Raw genomic sequence first — 7539 nt, forward strand, 5'->3', positions numbered from 1 at the left:
TGACTATGTGTGTGTAGACAGACAGTTCCTAAGGGCTTACTTGCTAGCCAGCCTTGCCAAGTTCAGCTCTTTCTTCATCACTGTTCTATTGTGGAGAGACGCTATGACCAAGGCAACTCTTATGAAAGAAAGCATTTAACTGGGGCCTGATGACAGTTTCAGAGGCTTAGTTCTTATCACCATGGTGGGGAGCATGGTAGCATGCAATGGCGCTGTAGCGGTAGCTGAGAGCTATGCCTTGGTCCTCAAGTAGAGAGAGAGAGAGAGAGAGAGAGAGAGAGAGAGAGAGGCACTCTGGGACTTGGTATGGGTTTTTGAAACCTCAAAACCCACCCCTACTGACACACTTGCTTCAACAAGGCCACACCTCTTAGTCCTTTCAATCTTTCCAAACAGTGCTGCTCCCTAGAAACTAAACATTCAAATATATGAGCCTATGGGGGCCGTTCTTATTCAGACCACTGCAAGTTCCAAACCAATGAGAGACTTTGTCTCCAAAAAAAGCAAAGCAAACAAGCAAGGTAACCTGCTTGTTTACCTCAGAGGTAAACCTCTGAGGACTGCCACTCAAGGTTCCCCCTCTGGCCTCTACGTGCACACATTTGCACACATACACACGCACATGAAACAGTTAAATTGGGGGATTTTATTGATAATAGTTTTTTTTCCTTAGTGATGAGAAAATTTTGACTATTAAGTGACTATAAGTTTTCTTGAACCTTCCAATGAGAGCTGTCAGGTGCTGCTGTGGCTAATGCTCATTATGAGAGCCCCAGAGCTTGGTTCCTACGCCCTTGACTCCCGTGTCTCTTCAGCACCTGCAGATAGTTGGTTCTTTGTAAATAGCGGTTTAATGCGTGAGGAGCAATCGGTGCTCATTGCTTTCAACTACTTCACGTCTCTCCCTTGGCCAAAGTCAAGTACAACTCATTGGCATTTTGAAAACAACATAAAGCCTTTAGCACGTATTTCTAAATAATTGGGTCCTTCAGGGATGGAGGAGAGCTTCTGGAATCAATTTTACAAGTGATAGACCCGGCCTTGCCTAGTCTTTGGTCTCACAATAATTGTCCTGAAAAATCCACCCGTGGGGTTGGGGATTTCGCTCAGTGGTAGAGTGCCTCCCTAGCAAGCACAAGGCCCTGGGTTTGATCCTCAGCTCCAGGGTAGGAAAAGACAAAAATAACAAAATAAGATTAAAAAAAAACAACCCAAAATAAAACAAAACTCACCAAGTTAACTGGCATACATAACCTTTTAGCTAGGCAGTGGTGTCGCATGCCTTTAATTCCAGCACTCAGGAGGCAGAGGCAGAAGGGTCTCTGAGTTTGAGACCAGCCTGGTCTACAGAGCGAGTATCAGGACAGCCAGGGCTACACAGAGAAACCCTGTCTCGAAAAACCTAAATAAATAAAAAAAACCATATACCCATGTCCAGTTGTCCTTTGGAGGTCATAGCCTGGACTGTCCACACCAAATAATTATTGATGCTTTTACTAGTTAGGTCCCAAGGTGACCGCTTAACTCCACTCAGCTCTGTGAGGCTAGAGCTAAGGCAAATGCCATCCCATTATATAAACTGCTGCTGGCCTTCAGTCCAAGGTGATTTTAAAAGTTCTTCTTTTAGAATAGAACAAATTGGAAAATTGATTTAAAGTAACTAAATGATTTATTTCAGGAAAGTATTACTCTGAGCCAAACGTGGGGCTCACACATAACCCTAGCACTTAGGAGGGGATCAGGAGGACTGCTACAGGCTCAGGACCAGCCTGGGTTACACAATAAGTTCTAGAACAGGCTGGAAATGAGAGCCTTGCTCAAAAAACTAAAGGTTACCCTGAAACTCAGTCGATGTTGGCTTCTGCTTTATTTGATCAACCTAACTGTGAATCTTCTATTTAACGTAAATCTTTTGAGCTGGGACTAGTGGTGCATGCCTTTAATTCCAGCACTCAGGAGACAGAGGCAAGTGGATCTCTGTGAGTTCAAGATCAGCTTGATCTACAAAGTGAGTTCTAGGATAGATAGCACTACACAGTGAGACCCTGTCTCAAAAAAAATCAAACAAGAATAAGTCTTTTGCGGTTTATTGTTTCCATCTAAAATTCATAGCATTGCTTACTATAAAATAAAAGTCATGAACTTGATAACAAACAACTTAGATGTAATGTCTTCCTATAAAGACATGAATTATAAGTAATCCCATCACCAAAATCCAACCAAACAAATAAACCCTCCCCCCCCCAAAAAACCAGAAATGGACCCTATAGTGGGACGTTTTACTCTTTTGGCATTTTGAGGGGCCCGCCACCCAGCTCCCAGATAAATCACACAGAGGCTTATTCTTAGTTATGAATGCCTGGCCTTAGCTTGGCTTGTTTCTTGCCAGCTTTTCTTAACCTAAATTAACCCGACTACCTTTTGACTCTGGGCTTTTATCTTTTTCTATTCTGTATACCTTTCTTTGCTTTTTTTCCATGGCTTGCCGTGTAGTTGGGTGGGAGGACCTTGTTCTCTCCCCTCCCAAAGTTCTCCTTGTGTTTATTCTCTCTGCCTGTCAGCCTTACCCATCCTTGCTCCTGTCTCGCTATTGGCCGTTCAGCTCTTCATTAGGAGCATCAGGTGTTTTAGACATGCACAATAATAACACAGCTTCACAGAGTTAAAAAAGATGAAGCATAAAGAAAAGTCACACACCTGGAAATAATATTGCCCAACAGGACTCCCCTTAACAGCCCATTGCTCTATTTCATGTGTCAGTGTCTTGAGTCATTCTCATGTCTGATATACATGTGATAGAGATTGAGTATATTGTATTAAATATTAATTCACTTACTACCGTATGCAATTAGATTTGCCATTATCACTACTGAGGTCTTTAAGTGTATAGAAATGATCAACAGGTTAAAGGGTCACTTGTAATTTTTATAATATTTTATGAAGGAATTTATAATGAATACAATAGCTGCCATGACAGTAAACATGTTAAACTAGGGGAAGTGGCAGGAAGGTTGGTTTGGGAAAAGGTCTGACACAAAATTACACTTCCAGAGAGAGGGCTTTGTGACCATGAGATCCATGATCTGGTCTCAAGGTGGGAAAACTTTCAAAAAGAGACAGTGTGGATGGCATGCTTCCCTTTAACTCCTGAAATGAAACTTTACTAAGAATTAAAGCTAGGGCTGGAGAGACGGCTCAACAGTTAAGAGCACCTGGCTGCTCTTCCAGAGGACCAGGGTTCAATTCCCAGCACCCACATGGCAGCTCACCTCTGTCTGTATCTCCAGTCCTAGAGGACTCCAAAGCCCTTCTTCTGGCCTCTGCTGTGCACTGCACACATGTGTTGTACATACATGCAGTCAAAACACCCATACTCACAAATAAGAAATAAAATGTTAAAGAGAGATTAAAGAAATAAAGCAGTTATAGCTAAATAAGAGCAGGCGAGCTAGCGGTCACGGACAGGGTGTGAGGGGAGTGGGCAGACCTGGGAGAGAGCCTTCAGAGAAATCCCCCCAACAGAGGAAAATATCTGGCTTGATATTCTTTCAGGTGATGGTAGGAAATTCCACACTGTGTGATTTAGTCTGGGGTAGCCGACTTGACAAGGAGTGTGGAGGAGCCAACTTACTGTGTAGGACAAAAATTAGAGCCTGTGAAGTCACAACACAGCATTGCTTCTTAATTCTGTCATGTCACAAACCCATGATCTAACAGCAGCATGATTTTTTTGGACTTACATTTTATTTTAGACTAATAAAGTCTTACTTTTAGTAGGTTTTGTGGCTGTTTTTAATGGATGGGCTCACTCTGTTGACCCAGGCTGGTCTAGAACAATATGGCTCACGTTAGCTTTAAATTCATGACAATCCTCCTGCATCAGCTTCCCAAGTGCTAGAATTACAAGTTTACCTAGCACATGTTTTTCATCCGTTTGTTTTCTTTATACAAATTAAAGAGTTGCTAGGTTAAAAAAAAAAAGAAAGAAAAAAGAAAAAAGAAAGATATGGGGGGCGGGGAATAAAGTTTGTCCTAACAAAACTTATTCTAAAGACTCCCAGTTCTAGCTGACAGCATCAGTTTTAGAGAGACCATCAAGGGGAAGGGGGGAAGGCTGTGTGGTGTACTTGTGCTTGCGAGATGGAACTGCATGCCAGCTCTCATCACTGAGCAAACGTTATTTCTGCCTTTAAAAGAAGCATGTCCTTGTGTCGCCTGGCAAGGTCGTGTGATGATTTCCGGCTGAGAGCTGAAGGACTGTGGGCCAAAACACCTCCCCAAATGGCTGAAAGTCAGCCATCAAAGAAGCAGGAAGTCTGGAGACAGCGCAGTGATAAGGAGCCACCCACATCAATTCGCTGCATGCCAGAGAGCAGTCTGACTTTAACCAACCAATGGCGTTAGGTTCACTTCTTGCTCACATCTGGCAAGTCTGGATGATTCATTTCCCTTGGGCACAGGTTAGCCCAAGGGGGTTAAATGGGAGCCCAACAAGCTGATCTTACTTCTTTCTAGATGGCTAGTCTTCTACCAACTTGAGTTCCTGCCTTGGTTTTCCTGGATGAAGGACTGTAACCTATGGGATGAAGCAGGCTGCTTTCTTCTCCCGTTCTTCCCGAGAGAAGCTGGGCTCTTGTAGGGCATGAACTTTCCCAAGAGCACCCAGAGAGTAAATGGAGCCAGGTTGTCCGTTCCAAAGTCTACATCACAAGCCTGGGCATGCCCTGGGCTGGTTCTTGATATGAATACAAGGTCTCTACCAGCTGTCAGATCTCAACATGTCCACTCTATCTGGAGAGCTGGAAGCTGCCTATGGAGCCTCACGTAAGGCCACTGTGTAGGCAGAATAGTGAACCTCTTCCCCAGAGGTCAATGTCCTAATAGTCAGAACCTATGAATATATTTTGTTATACAACTGTGAGCTTTCTATTAGTGCAACAAATACCAGAGAAAAGTCAGCCTATGAGGAGGAAAGCAGGGGCTGTAGAGATGACCCAGCAGTTGAGGACACTTGCGGCTCTTGCAGAGGACACAGGTTCTGTTCCCAGCACCCACACAGTGGTTCACAGTCATCTGTTAACTCCAGCTCCAGGGGATCCAATGCTCTCTTCTCGTCTCCTGCAGGCACAAGGCACAGTTCGCTGTGGTGCACATGCAGACAAAACACTCATACACATAAAATAAAAACCAATCCCTTTAAAAAGTGTAAGTAAAAAATAGATGGGCCACAGAGACGAGACAGAGGAAAGGGGAAGAGAGATCTGAAGTAGGAAAGGAATCCACCCCACTGCTGCTAGCCTTGAAAAAGAGGAAGGAAGCGGGCATTGCAGTGCTACAACTCCAGAAACTGAATCCTGTCGTCCGCTCAAAGGAGCGGAGAAGTGGTTTTCCCTTGAGTTTCCAGGAGGGAACCAAGCCCCTGAAAACGAGACCTTGATTTTAGCCCAGTAAGACACAGGTCAGACCTCTGACACTAGCTCTAAGATAATGTATTTATGTTGCGTTAAGTCACCACATTTATGATAACAAATAAAAATGCTGATCAGCAGTTTCTTTGTTCATGTGAACTAAATTTCCTTGATGACTGGTCATGGAGAGAAAGAAGTCTAGCTTCTGGGTCTCCTCTTCAGTGAAAAGGGAGCTGGGTGCCTGTGAGGTGCCGGAGTGGGTGAGGACGCTTGCTGTGTAAGCGGGAGGCCCTCCATTCAAATTCTCAGTACCAACACTAAAAACAAAATCAAAAATAATTGGGCATGGCTCCACAAGTGTTTGTAACCCTAGTGCTGTGGCGGACAGAGACAGGTAAATTCCCCAGGTTTGCAGGCCACCAGCCTTGCTCCCCTCCAGGCTTCCAGGTTAAGTGTGAGCCCCAGCCTCGAAGGAATAAGGAATAAGAGGCGAGTGATGGGAACCAAGACACTTGAGCTCCCCTCCGGCCTTGGCACAGGCATTGCAGCGCGTGTACACAGTAACACATACCACACACCCTGGGGGCATGGAGGGAGGCAGTCAAAATTGCATGCCATCTGTACACTCTTAGGCAGATCCAGACTGTTCTCTGGGGGTGGGACCCATAGCCCAAGGCCAGTGGACAGCTGTCGCCAAGAAATCTAAAGGCAGGGTTTGTCAGAACTAGATAGACCAGTCATGATCACAGAGCAACAACCTGCCGATGGCTTGTTTTTGCTGGATGACCCCGTGTGGGTGCAACTAGGAAATGAAAGGCTGCAGCAAAGGGCACTTTCACGCCTGTTGGAAACACACACACACACACACACACACACACACACACACACACCTATGGATTTGTAAGCAATGGCCATGACGTATGGCAGTTCATCTAGAATAAAAATACTTTAGCTGAGCTAGAGGGTGGTCTCATGTTGGTTTGTTCCTGACTTTCGATACTTAGCTTCCTATGTGATAGTGGGAAATTATAATAAAAAGCTTTGCCTTCTATTTTCAATAGAAAGTGTGTAAAATAAGATAAATAAGGGAAAAAATTATTCAAATGTATTAAATGAGTATGACAATTTTTACTTTAAAAGATTTTACTTGTTATTAGTGGTAGGTATATGATTGAGGGGGTATACAGGCCATACACCTGTGTGGGGGTCAGAGGGCAGCCTGGTGGACTTGGCTCTCTCTTGTGAAGTTTCCAGAGATCCAATTCTGGTTGTCAGGCCTAGTGGCAAGGCCCTTACCACCTGAGCCACCTTGCTAGCCTTGCCTTGTCGTTTGGAGATAGCCTCTTTTAAGCCAGGGCTCTTGTGTTTTGTGTCTTCTCTTATCTACAAAAGATTTGTGATGACCGCATGAGCGAAGGGTCTTGTGTTTCTCCAGTCCGACTAAAATTATCTAAAAGCAAAAATTAGGTAATATTTCTCTCATTCATTGTAGCCCCAAATGGGGACTAAGTGTTCACACACATGAACCTACGGGGGACATTCCTCATTCAAACCCCTGCATTACACACAGCAGGTGTGTGTGTACAGGGTGTATGGAGGACAGGGGTCAGCGTCTACTCTTGAGATCCCGTGTCTCCCTCAGATCTTTTCCGGCTTATTTTGAGGGCCAGAGTCTCTCCCGGGACCTGGAGTTCACCAATTCTGTTAGGCTGACTGGCCATCAAGCTCCGGCAAGTTACCTCCCCCGGGGTGGCATACAGATGCCATCACACATGGCTCGCCTGGCAAGCCCTTTACTATTGAGCCATCTGCTTAGCATGAGGCCGTTCTTTAGGAAACAAAAAGTCACTGGAGGGAGGACAGACACAGCACAGTGTGACACACTTTTGTTGCTGTTGTTTTCAAATTTTTAGTCTGGAAAACACTGACATTTCTTTGTTGTTAGATTTTTAATTGTTATTTGTATCTGTGAGTGCAGGTGAGCGCAGGTGTCCACAGAGTCCAGAAGGCCTGGAGCCCTTGGGACTAGAGGTGGGTGCTGGGAGCTGAACTTTATTCTCTGCAAGAGCGGTAGGTGCTCCTAATCCCTGAGCCGGTTCCCTAGTTCTACCTGTTTGCTTTTCAAAAGAGT

Source organism: Myodes glareolus, chromosome 13 (genome assembly GCF_982192425.1).
Source record: "Myodes glareolus chromosome 13, mMyoGla1.1, whole genome shotgun sequence".
Taxonomy (NCBI): domain Eukaryota; kingdom Metazoa; phylum Chordata; class Mammalia; order Rodentia; family Cricetidae; genus Myodes; species Myodes glareolus.